The 13,782-nt window shown below is 38.9% G+C and overlaps 1 protein-coding gene and 1 long non-coding RNA gene across 4 annotated transcripts in view; both read left to right on the forward strand.

Annotated features, from left to right (window-relative positions):
* The window catches only part of TET1 (tet methylcytosine dioxygenase 1), an 80,388-nt gene that overhangs the window by 27,377 nt on the left and 39,229 nt on the right, over positions 1-13,782 (forward strand). The window lies entirely within an intron of this gene.
* Positions 764-3,724, forward strand: LOC115608183. The gene is made up of 2 exons (XR_003991476.1): positions 764-2,957; positions 3,542-3,724. It is a non-coding gene; the product is annotated as an uncharacterized LOC115608183 (long non-coding RNA).

Consider the following 13,782-nt stretch of genomic DNA (forward strand, 5'->3'; position numbering starts at 1 on the left):
ACAATGCAAACAAAATTAACAAAAGAGAAATTTTATGCTTACGTTACTGTAGTTTTGATTTCCTTTTTTCTTTAAACTTTAGATCGCCTTAAGTGAGACTGAAAATTTTGTGAACTTACATCAGCCTTCAGTCTCACTTGGTAACACATTTCTTCAAGATTTTAAAGATGGCTATCTTTTGTGACAACAAAAGATTGGTTTTTCAAAAGGAAATGTTTTAGTTTTTATAACAAAATACAGACTTGCTACACTCATGGCTAATGTTGGGGTTTTTTTTAAAAAAAGTAACAGGTAGCACATCAACGTTGCATCTTTCAGTTAGTCTTTAGAATATTTTGAATAGAAATAAGTCCCTAATTCTGTTGTTGTAAACTAACATGTTGGAGGATGGATGCTGCAAGTAAGATGGATGGTATGTGTAAGATGAAGCTAAGGAAAATGAGAAAAAGTACATATTGTTAAACTTTGTAGAGCCATTCTCTTACACCAGATAAATGTAATATAAGATAGTTTAGAATTGTTTCAGTACATTAAAATTTCAGAAGTTACTGGACATGCTGGATTTGACAAATGCTGAATGTCTGTAATGTAACTATATTTGAAAACATCCCAATTATCAGTTTTGTCATCACTGTCATACATTGCAGAAACTTGCTTAAAGGATGTGTAAATTTGTAAGATAAAGCAAAGTTAAGATGGAGCAAGGAGCAGATAACCTTGTTTGACTTGCAAGTATGTCCAGCCTCAAGGTTGCCTGTCTTTTCATGTGGTAGTAGTTGTGCAAACCATCTCCCTGTGTATTATGCTAACAGTAATTGTGATTTTGCAACACTGGCAGGTGCTTTTATTTCTTGCATTAAGTAAATGAATGCATTAAAATGTTAGCACCTTTCGTTATGTCATGGGTATGCTTTTAAGTATTCATTTTATGGCCAGGTATACTTAAAACTTTAGCAGTTGTTCATCCTATGTTTTGTGCAGTTGATAGTAGTGTGCAAAATAAGGACTGTTTGTAAATGAGTCATTCAGCTTTGTAAAGTGTAATTGGTATGACACCTGTTCTGTCAAAGAGTAATTTTTTTTTTTTTTTCTTTTTTTTTGGGGGGGGTGGATAGGTAGATGTGTTGGGCATCTGTCTACAGTAGGGGCTCGTAGTTGGGTCTTCAAGTTTTTGTCTTTGAGTTCCTTTTGCCACTGTTTCTGATTTGATGGCAGAGCAGGTTGCTGTGATTCCATAATGCTTTCATTTCCCTCCTTTCCAAAAAAACTTCTTGAAGAGTCTTGTTTCCTTGTCTCTTAAAGGGAAAGGCTTGTCTATTTTTGTATGTGTGTGCATAGTGTCAAAGGCTAGTCACTGGACTTGTGTTTGTTTATGGTTTAACTTTCCCATTGCTGAATTGATTCTGCAGTGTTTCCTCTTTGTGTTAGGTACTGTTCTTTGTGTTTGCTAGTATTTGTCTTTGTTTTGTGGTGCTGAAGTGTATTTCCTAAGAGTTTGTTCACTTGCATCCACCAAGTAAGGCATGGTACCCCTGGAGGTATCTCACGAAATGTCTAGGTTGGGGTTGGTGGAGGTTTTCCTTTGGTTTTTGAGTGGAGAAGGGAGGTTGGTCATCTTAAGTTAAGTTAGAGCTCTCTGCTGGCCGTAATAAACTTAGAAAAAGCTACGTAATTTTCAGACTTCTTTACAAGGGCATTTTGATAAATATAATGTTCTGATGCATGACTCTCAAACCTGGCTTCTGTTATTGGTGGGATTGCCGTGTAAAGTGATATTGTTGTATCTATTGAATTATAACCTCAACATTTGATTTAATCATCAGTAGTGACTGAGGGTAACTGACCAGTGACACTTTCAAAATTTTAACGGAATATTTACTTTTTTTTTTTATTTTATTCAAATAGCATTGTAAACTTTTAAAAGGAGGATTTGTAATACTTTCTTCCAGTAATACCCAGAGTGAGTATCTTTCTAATCCTCCTAAGTTTTTATAGATGCACATTTACTTGGAGGGCTAGTGCCCTCTAATTGTGCTTCTTAGGACCAACGTATTTACAAATTCTTCTGTACAGGGCGAAAATAAGCAGTGCTTTCCTGTTGAAAACAGGTTGGACAGATATAAACATTAAGACTAAAAGTGATACATGCTACATTATACTGTACCTTTTGTTTACTATATATAATTTTCCATGCTTGTGTTTTAATGCTCCTTTCTGGTTATTGGAGGAGTCATTTAGGAAATTCTTCTGTGCCATAAATACTGTATTAGTCTCTCCATGTTTATTTTGAAAGAACATCTGAAATATTCATCACTTCTAGCAGGCAAACGCTCATTGAAGAAAGAGTCTTTGTGAATGCATAGTAATGGATACTAAGGAAGAAATGTACTGATGCTTTTTCTTACTGTTTATACTGTGTGTTATCCCCAGTTATGCAGACACTTCAATTTCATTCCTGATAATGGAAAGTCTACATAGAAGAGATACATACTTAAAAATTCATTCACCTGTATTTCAAAAGACATATTATACACCCTGCTTCACTTACTATAATTTTCCCTTTAGCTACTTAGCAGTGTTCTCACTCCATCTGGCAGTGCAATGCACCCCTCTTTAAAAGTAGGAAAATGTTTGCAGTCATGTGCAATTTTATTAACACAGAGCTCAGAAGAATGGGACAGTTGAACATGGCATCATAATTGTCAGGGAAATCTACACTTGTAAAGGATAGACAGCAGTGACACCAGTAAGGAAACCTTGTGCAGATCAAGATACAGCTGTTGAAGTAGTACAGTCCATGGTCTTTCTACTAGGTTCTGTGGAGCCAAGGCTGCTATTTGGATGGCTGCAGATGTTTGCTGCGTTGATAGAGATTTAAAACAAAAAAAAGGAAAAGGAAAAAAAAAAGGGGGGGAAGAGACTGTGAGAGCGATCCAGAGTAATATATGCAGTGCTAAGTGAGTATTATAACTGCATGCACATTCTTTGTTCTCTGACTGATTCTGTTTGTGTGTTTATGCATAAACACTATAATAGTTATCATGTGCGCCAGAGAAGTGTGAACAACACCTGCTAAACTGCGTAAAACCTGTTCAGTTTAAGCCAAGCCAAAAGCCAGAAATGACTCAGTACCTAGAACTTCTGGTTTGTTTGTAAACATCATATTAGGAACCAGTAAAAGTTTCTTTTCCCCCAAAGCTACAAATATATACTTGAGCACTCTTTTAATTTTTCTCTTTCCGTACAAAGCATAGTCTTTCTTAATCAAAACCAACTTTAACATTTGAAGCTGGTTCAGCAGACCTGCAGTTGCCCTATTTATGATGCAGTTTTGGTTTTGCTGCTTAAAGATATTAAAAATACACCTTTTTTGTCAAGTTCATGTATGTGTTCATGATAATGCTTTAAGTGAGCATGGATTGAACTGATTTTGAACATATATTCTAAATTATGGTATGGTTTTAGTGCGAAATATTTGCAAGAATATTTAGCTGGAAGAAATTAAATTTTATTACTTCCCCCCTCTCCCCTTTAAAATAAGATACAAGCAAGTCAATGGATGGAATTGCACTGCAGTGGAATTTTACAGAGGAAGAAGACAGAATGGTGTAATACATGTTGGAAAGGATGTTGTCCAGAAAATACTGACCTTATTCTTTGTGGTTTTTAAAGGGACATTATTACCTTGGAACGTATTCCTTCAGTAAACACTGATTAAAATTGCTGTGAGTACTGGCTGAAAGTGTCTGATTATTTCTTATGTGCCTTTTTGCTCCCTTTTTAGGGAGAGCTTACTTTTGGTATGTGAGTGGCCTACACAAATTAGTTAACATTTATTTTTCAGAATAAGATCAATTACTAACTTAGCTGTTAGTTTAGTAAAAAAAAATAAAAAAATCTAGGTATCTTTTTTTTGGAAAAAAGAAATCTTGTACTTTTACAAGCTGGATGTGTGTCTGTCTAAATGGGATTAATTTTATTTTCGCTCTTGATAAGCTCATGCACCTCACTTGATGTGAGCAGGCATGATTATGGTTGTAATTTAGTAGCACACTTGCACGTGCAGCTTTGCCAGCACTTTCACATAAATGCACTCATGTGAACATATGAAGCATTTCCATATTTTGTTTGTACGGTATTGCTAAGACTACTCAAGTATGAAGACATTTTTTTAATGGAGTCCAAACAAAGAAAGCCTTTGTAAATGGTCTGTAAATGATTCATCTTACACTAGTAATTTTCTAATCCTAAATTTTTCCGGCCAGTTTCTGGGGGGTTGAAGCCTGTCCCTTGTGGACTTTCTCCTGTGGTGCGGTGAGCTGGATAGAATACGGAGATGCTCTCCTTCCCTTACCCTCCTACTCCTGCAGAGCTCTCTTACTTCAGGGCTGCTCCCTCTCCCACCTGCCTCTTTTTCAGGACCCCTGCGCTGCTTGCTCAGCAGTACCATCATGCTAGTCTTTGTCCACACAACCAAAATGTTGAGGGAAGAAGGGGACACTGTCCTTTGAGAGGAAGACAGAGAAGAGTAGGGTTTTCTGGTTTAACTCACTTGTTGCTGTAGCAGAGCAGTTGCAAGGATAGTGCTGCTCCTTGGGGGATGGAGGAGGCAAAAGCACAATGAGGCTGGGAAGTGTTAAGGACAGGGCGAACCTAGTGATTGCAGTGGTTTTGGAGGGGGTTTGCATGTTTTGAATCACTATTTGTAGATCTTGGCTGTCACTGTGTTTTAGAGCAGTGTTGGGTCTTCCATTTAAGCGTAGAGGAGAAGCCTCTCAAAAAGGTAGAAAATGTGTGATCAAAATTGTTGTAAAATAATCAGTAAGAGCAACATAGTTTGTGGGAAGGAAGAAGCTATGTGTGTAGACGAAGGCCAGTTGCATGGGTATATTGATACATTGTTTAGATCTTCTTAACTAAGTTACAGCATTACAGAGTAAACACTGGTTTCCTATTCCAGGTATGTTGTTTTGTTGATACTATCTGTATTTGCTACTGAATTATAAGCTTTCTTGAATGCTTGTACTTGCTGTATGGAATGTAGGCATTGAAATAATTGAGATGGCGTCGTAAATTCCAGAAGTCTGTTGTCAGTATGCTGTTTGTCTGTGCATTTCTAGATAGATATCTAGAAAATGTTTTGAAAATGGGCACTACGTGTTTAGAATCTGATACCATATTGCTAAGCAACTTTGTTTATTGCTTTTAACTGATGTAGGAGAAGACCAGTGGGAAGGCCCGAATGTATTTGAGCAGCAGCAAGTTTTAATTTCTGTGATTTAGCTTTTTTCCTTCTGTGATGTTGTACTAAAATTTTTGTGTAGTGTTACTGAGTATGAGAGAGTTAATTTAGCACACACTACTGCAGCAAACTTTCCCATTGACATTACTAGGAGCCTTGCCTATGTAGAGACCAAAAGATTTAAATCCTACTAAAGTAAGTTCCATTTGAGGGGTAAAAAGAATCCATAAATTCTTAGAAAGATGTTTTATTTTTAAATGTCAAATACATGAAGCTTAACCAACATCAAGAAAACAGGAATTATACAGGAACAAACAATAATCACTTTTCATTAACTTATATAAATTTAATATATAGATTGTATTTGGCTGTCCTTGTGTCCTAACAGCTTTAGTATTCAGCCTTTAAGAATATTAGGATTATTCGAGGCTGACTTAAAATTGGCTGGTTTGTGTCTTGACACTTGACTGTGAATTTCTTTCTTAGTCAGTGTTTTGCTGGTGTTGTCTGTATTGTATTATAATTTAATGGATGCTGTGGAGCAAAATTTGGCTTTACATTCAATTCTCCTAAAATAAAGGTTTTGCTGAACTTGTGAATAAGAGAGAGAATTTCTGTGCATTTAAAAATGTAAATGTAAAAAAAAAAAAAAAATTTACTTTTGTGATGGATAATCACTGTCTAAATTCTGCAACACAAACACCACTGTTGCAGTGCTGCTGCAGAACAGCATTGCTGTTATTCCAGTATGTGAGTGAAAGCTGTAAAGAGAAAGTAGAAGTTACATACAGTGTAAATTCCATTTTAGCTTTATTCAAAACCATAGGTGTGCTAGCTCTGATTGAGACAGAAGAGAAACATAATTTGCCATTTTTTTAGCTGCTTTCCTCATGAGAATAAGCAAAACATAGATGCAAAATCCTGAATAGTGCTCAGCCTCCTAGCTTGGTGGCTTAAGTGACCAGCATTAGCATTTTTTTCTTTTATCTGAATTACCTTTAGCTGTTCCTCTGACATATCCTGTCACTGACTTTTCTATTGCTGAAGAGTATTAGGTATTCCTTTCAGTCTTGTGGCCCCTCATCAGCTTTAAAACCAGGCTAAAATATACCCATAATATAGATGTTTGATTTTGCAGAAGACACGTGTGTAACTTGTTGCAAAGTGTATTTGGGGCCTGTACTGATATTTCAAAGTGAGTGGGGAAAACAGGATTAATGTGTGCTAGAGCTGGTTAGCATTGTTAACTTACCGTGTTGTATGTCCTTAGCAGATCTGGGTCTGAGAGCAGCTACTGGCATGTATTATAATATACATGCCAGTAGCATGTAATTACAATACACATTACAATATATATTACAATTATAATAATTGTAAATCATATAATTGGTTGTACAACAGATGGCTAGGCACTTAAACTGGGTCCTAAATTAAGGAGCCGAGTATCTTCCTGGCTAGGTTCTAGGAACTGGAAGGTTGTGTTGTTACCTTAGTGGTTCAGATCTTTACTGAACTGAAATCAAAGGAAAATTAACTTGTATCAGTTTGGTTCACATATGGTAAACCCAAGGAAGATCACTGAGATGACATGTTCTTTTGCTGAGAGGTTGTAAGACTGTATCAATTTATTTGGATTAAGCATCATGTTTTAAAAATAGCTCTAATAACTTGAATTTGAAAATTCCGATGGATAAAAAGGTTCATCAAAAACATTGAACGAGATGCTTAAAAGATTCTTTACTCTTTCTCTGTCCTTTTGCAAATATGTGTACCATAGTTAAAGGCCAGACTTTCCTGGCCTTGACTTAAAGTCATTGAGTCTTGTTGTATTTTTGTCTGCTAGAACAAGGACCCTTCTGTTATCAGCTTTTTTTTTCCACATAGACTTAGCTGCAGTTCATGGCTTTTCAATTTTCTTTTTCTTTGGTAAATTGCAGAGAGTGAGTAGAGTGTGAACTTGAGGCTTTCGCTTCAAGATGTTTCAATCCTTAGTCATTCTTGTGGTCCTCCAAACCCTCTCCAGCATATCAATGTCTTGCTTGAACTGGGTATGCCAGAACTGGATGTTTATTCCACTAGCAGGTGCAAAATTGCAAAGTACAGGATAGAAAGTAACCCATCTTTTCCTAATTGTATTGTCTTTTATGCACCAAATCGTCTCACTAACCCTTTTGGCCATGAAGTTGCAATGGGAATTTCTATAGTTACTGTGCAGTCATTATTGATCATGTTAATGTCCTCCTTAAAGGCATTGCTTTCTAAGATAGAAACCTGCATTTTGTAAATATAGTCCCATGTCTGTTGCTAGATGTATTTCATCTTTAGCTGTATTGAAATGCGTGCTTGCAGCTGGCTTGCCAGTTAATTTAGGAGGTATCATGACTGATCTTTTAATTATTTGCTATTTTTCTATCAGTATTAATTTCACTTTTCTTTCAGATCATTGATAAAAATGTTATATGTGATCTGCTCCGTGAAGACCCTGTTACGAACACTGTGATGATTCTCCATTTACAGTTAAGGGCCAAGCAAGGCTTTTATAATGCTATGGGGATGGTTTCATAAATGAGTAGACCACAAGAGATATTAGCTAGGGTGGATAAACTCAAAGACTGATTTTTTTTCATCTCTGCTTTTTAGTTAAAGTGCATTAGGGGAAGGTTGTATTAGGGAATACATATTGCTGCTGATTGTATCATTTTTCTTTTGTGGGTTAATTGAGTGCTATGTTTTCCAGAGCTGCCAGTGTCTCTTTGAGTGCTCAGTTTCAATGTTGAAGACAAATAATTGAATAATTCAAAACACCAGTAAAAACCAAAACAAACCCCAAACCCAAACAAAATAAAAACCACCAAGCAAGATGCTTGTCGATGTTTGCTTCTTTGGCAAAAAGTACTGTAATGTTTGGGTTTTTTTCTTTCTAAACACATCCACGTCTTGGGTGCTGTGTAGGAGAATGGGGTATCCTTCACTGCTTTTTTTCTTGCTCCTGTTTGTAGCTTTCACAGCTTAGAGCTCAGGGTTGACAAAAGAATTTGAGTTTGTGTCTGAGAGGGCCTATTTCCAAGTAGTAATCCAATAAATACATTTCTCTTGGGATCACCATTTGAAGCCTTTGGAGCCAGAATTAGTGTCCTGTAGTTTTTTATTCTGTTAGTATGTGCATCCTTTAGGTATGATACTGTATATCTTCTCTGTAAGTGGTTTACTGAAGTTGTTACCCAAGGTGGGCAGGAGGTCTGCAATAGCGGTGTAGAAGAGAAAATTAAGAGAACAAAGATGTAAAGACTTTAAGGCCCATAATGTATTAATTCCTCTTGTAAAGACAAGACAAGATAAGGACCTTTTCTGGTAGGAGAGTTGCCTGGTGTTTGGACATAGCAAAAGCGATTTAAATGGAGATGAAACTGGGAAGCAGAGAGCTTGGAGAATGTACTTTGCTCCTGTGGCTACAGATAAGAAAAAAACCCAAAACACCATCAACTAGAGCAGACTTTCCAGCTATTGTAAGATCCACTGTGAAACAGTACCTGCTGTGATACTCCAGTTGGTGTCTTTGGGTGCATTTGATACTCAGGGGCAGGGAGTTGCGAGTAAGGAGGATCCCTCCAGGAAAGCCTGGATTTCCTGCCCCAGATCAGGTTGCTTTATCCAGATTTCCAGATATGGAACTCGTGCTCTCCTGAGTAAACCATCCTTTCTGTTGAAACTTGTCTATATCATTTTGTCAAGAGCAGACATTATTTTCTTTGACTGCAGTAGCTTCTGTAATGCCTGTCCTGTGTCTCTCTGCCATCTGTGAAGGTTGTTCTCTTGAGGAACAAAACATCACCTATATGCAGTCTGTGTTACATTAATAACAGGCCCCAATCTATTTCTGTGCAGAAAGTCTTATAGAAAATCCAAGTTGTTGTAGAAGCACGGTATATTAAGAGACTATTTCATATCTATGGTTGTTATTTCAAGTGTGGTGGTAATTGCTTTGTGCCTCTGGTGAAGTTCATAGGAATATGCCCCAGCTTGCAGCTTGTCCTCTATCTGGCTGTTCTCCTCTCTCTGCTGGTTACCTGCTTGGAAACCCTGCTCACGCAGCAACCTCCAGCACGTTGCTGTTGCCTGCATTCCAGTAGTCAAACATGAGGTAGTGTGGTCTTACACATTTAAGGATAAACTATTTTATTGTATCTGCATTTATTTTGGAATGCAAAGAAACCTTGACTGTTTTTAGAAGGTGGCTTATATTTGCCACAGCATCCCACCTTACATGTGTCTCTGTTCTAACCAGTGCACAGGTTTCTACACAGCACTCAGCATAGAATCATAGAATAGAATCATAGAATCGTAAGGGTTGGAAAGGACCTTAAGATCATCTAGTTCCAACCCCCCTGCCATGGGCAGGGACACCTCGCACTAAACCGTGTGGTCCAAGGCTCTGTCCAACCTGGCCTTGAACACCGCCAGGGATGGAGCATCCACAACCTCCCTGGGCAACCCATTCCAGTGCTTCACCACCCTCACTGTAAAGAGCTTCCTCCTTATATCTAATCTAAACTTCCCCTGTTTAAGTTTGAAGCCATTACCCCTTGTCCTACCACTACAGTCCCTAAGGAAGAGCCCCTCCCCAGCATCCTTGTAGACCCCCTTCAGATACTGGAAGGCTGCTATGAGGTCTCCACGCAGCCTTCTCTTCTCCAGGCTGAACAGCCCCAACTCTCTCAGCCTATCTTCATATGGGAGGTGCTCCAGCCCTCTTATCATCCTCGTGGCCCTCCTCTGGACTCGCTCCAACAGCTCCATGTCCTTTTTATGTTGAGGACACCAGAACTGCACACAGTACTCCAAGTGAGGTCTCACAAGAGCAGAGTAGAGGGGCAGGATCACCTCCTTCGACCTGCTGGTCACGCTTCTTTTGATGCAGCCCAGGATACGGTTGGCTTTCTGGGCTGGAAGTGCCCAGGTGTAGGACCTTACACTTGGCTTGGTTAAACTTCATAAGGTTGGCATCGGCCCACCTCACAAGCGTGTCAAGGTCCCTCTGGATGGCATCCCTTCCCTCCAGCGTATCAACCGAACCACACAGCTTGGTGTCGTCGGCAAACTTGCTGAGGGCGCACTCAATCCCACTGTCCCGGTCGCTGACAAAGATGTTGAACAGGACCGGTCCCAACACCGATCCCTGAGGGACACCACTCGTTACAGGTTTCCAACTGGACATCGAGCCATTTACCACAACTCTTTGCGTGCGGCCATCGAGCCAGTTTTTTATCCACTGAGTGGTCCATCTATCAAATTGATGTCTCTCCAATTTAGAGACAAGGATGTCATGCAGGACAGCGTCGAACGCTTAGCACAAGTCCAGGTAGATGACGTCAACTGCTCTGCTGCTGTCCATCAGTTCCGTGGCTCCATCATAGAAGGCCACCAAATTGGTCAGGCAGGATTTCCCCTTAGTGAAGCCATGTTGGCTGTCACCAACCACCTCATTGTTTTTCATGTGCCTTAGCATGCTTTCCAGGAGAAACTGTTCCAAGATTTTGCCAGGCACAGAGGTGAGGCTGACTGGTCTGTAGTTCCGCGGGTCTTCCACCTTCCCCTTCTTGAAAATGGGGGTTATATTACCCTTCTTCCAGTCATCGGGAACTTCACCTGACTGCCAGGATTTTTCGAATATGATGGACAGTGGCTTAGCAACTTCATTCGCCAGCTCCTTCAGGCCCCGTGGATGGATTTCATCAGGTCCCATGGACTTGTGCACGTTCAGGTTCTTAAGATGGTCTCGAACCTGATCCTCTCCTACAGTGGGCCTAAGGTCTTCATTCTCAAGCATAAGCAACTCTTTCTCCGCACATGTGCTGTGTGTCTCACTATCCCCTGACCTGTCCATGTCTTACCTCCTTATCCCTGTATGTTGGTCCTGTACAGTGCAAGTCCCAGATTCCACTGAATTTCTTCATGGCCAGGGGAGCAGATGCTGGAGAGTAGGAATAAATTGCATAGGAGTAAATTGCTGCTGGTCAGCTGGCTGGTACTTTATCTCACGGTGAAGCAGTGACATCTGACAGTTGGACCATAAACAAAACACCCTGTTCAAGTGTTAGATGAAGTACATTTGGGTTTTTTTCCAGTTTTTCTTAAACTTTTTCTGAGGAGCTGCCAGCTCTGTGCCAACGTGGAAGGGCATGTGGGGATGGCTACGTGTCTGCAGACACTGCAGCAGGATCCAGGCTTACCCATTGCATTGCAATGGAAAAGAGTTACAAAGTGCAAGCACTGTCAACTACTTGTCCTTTTATGTTGATGAATGTTGTGATGTTGGAAGAACTGCCTTTTGGGTCATCCTAGTTATTGATACAAACTAATGTCTCATAGAGACATTTTACCAGTAGTTTGCCTGGGCATCATCTGTTATTTCTGGTTTATGGGAGTGATTGATTCCATTTGTGTCCTTTAGTAGAATATGTGTTGTTACCACCTATAGAGGTTTGAAACAAGAGACATAAGCCTATGGCCTGCTCTCTGTTGTACAGAAGATGTGGAAATGTCTTTAGGGTAGCTTTAGCATTGTGTTTTGATTGTGAATTGGTGAACTCTTTGCCATTACCTCAGAGGCATCTTGTGTTAAAAGTTAATACTAAAGTCTCACCCTTTCAGAGTGATGCAATGATTTGCTGTAACTGGCTATTTGTGTGTGCTGGAGGTGTGCTTGCAGAGTGAATTTTTGTGTGCATGTATTTAAGAGAGATTGTCTGGTTAAAGTTTAAGTAATACAGCAGTGGCTACAGCAGCCCGTACTCCGTGATTCCTGTCCTAATAGCACTAGCTACTGCAGAGTCTAAGCTTGAGGATGATTTGTTACTGTTCTATGTCTCCAGATAAAGTAGTGCTCTCCTTAATGAGGAAGAGAGGAAATTACTTTTATTGATCCAGTTTATTCTTCAGCTTTTCATTACACTTGTGTAAAATCTTTAGAAATCAATCAGATCAGACTTGTGTGCTTAACTTCCATGAATTTTAAGACTGTTGCTTGGAATCGTGGTATCCTTGTCTGCAGTTTTCACTAATGCTTTGTTTTTTGTGTTTGTTTTGTTTTTTGTGTTTTTTTGTTTTGGTTTTGTTTTGGGTTTTTTTTGTTTGTTTGTTTGTTTGTTTGTTTTTTGTTTTGGTTTTTTGAGTCCTGTTTCAGGACTTGAAGATAGATTGCTCCTAGATTGTTCAGGTCCAAAAGGTTTTTGCTGAGATATTACTTTTGGTCTGCCAGACTTACATTGAGGAGAAGAATCAAATGGACTCTGCCCCTGCTAGTATGTCTGTATTTCTTTTTATGTTGGGAAGCAATAATTTCACATATTAAACAGAAAACCCCAGTGAAAAGTCTAGTAAGAGAGGAAAGAAAAAGGTAAATTTTAGGATCCATTGCAGTTCAGTAGCAGAAGAGAGGCAAGATAATGCTCAAAAGAAAGAGAGGGTTTGGTTTTTTGTAATTAAGTCCGATTTTATGATAATATTTATTCTTCGTGTGGAAAAATAAAATACGAACAAAATCATGCCAATGATATGATTCATCTGGTTCTCTTTTCTTCGTCATTGCATGTGGGCAGCTTCCAGTAATTTTAGTGGAAATTATGATGAATGAGGAATAACTTTATTTTAAAAGTAATCCCACTTTACTGCTGTGATCACTGGGGTTTTAGGGGGACACAGCACTGCACCTGTGCGCTACTGGCAGGTTAGAGACTATCCTGAGTATCTTTTAAGCGTGGCAGTGCTTTTAGGTCAGATGAAAGTATTTTGTTGAGGAACAACATAGTGGAGAGAAGTGTGATGACATTTTTGCACTTTGAAGTGCTGTCAGTGGACTCTATGTCAGATCTTTAATCTCTGCTGATCATGGATGAACCTTCCTCCTTTCCCGCACCTCTCATTGCTCTCAATTTACCAGACTTAGATTTATTCTTTTTAATGTAGTGAGTAACAACCTCTATAAAAATGAAGGAAAGGCAAAAATATGTTGTCGTGTTGAAAATGAACAAATGCTGGGAAATTATTTTAATCTACATGCTTTTTACATCCTAATTGTCTAATTGAGTAGTTTTTTAATAATGATTTTACATGGTTGGGACAACTTTTGGACTGGTAGAGGTATTAGATATACTTTTGCTGAAGAAAAAAGGGCAGTTTCATATCCTTGTTCTTTCTGAAGTTAAATTAAGGTAATTAAAGTTCAGCTTTTGCACAAGTATAAAATTGTGGGGTTTTACTTTTCCATGGTGGACCCTTAAAATATTTTCTGGTATGGTTGCAGAGGCCCATGTAATGCATGTACTCTTGCTAACAACAGAACTGCTTAACCACTTTTGTGGATCCCTTAGAAATTGTTCAGTGATCCCCTGGGTCTATGGATCTTTCACGGATTGAAAATCACCAGTATCCAGAGGAGTTCATGCTCATAGACCATTAGTCAGCATCTGAGTGTACTAAAAAAAGCAGTAAATGAGGTATTTTTATGTAATTTCAATAGGTTTGACTTATGCTGGACATGT

This window comes from Strigops habroptila, chromosome 5 (assembly GCF_004027225.2).
Source record: "Strigops habroptila isolate Jane chromosome 5, bStrHab1.2.pri, whole genome shotgun sequence".
Classification (NCBI taxonomy): Eukaryota; Metazoa; Chordata; class Aves; order Psittaciformes; family Psittacidae; genus Strigops; species Strigops habroptila.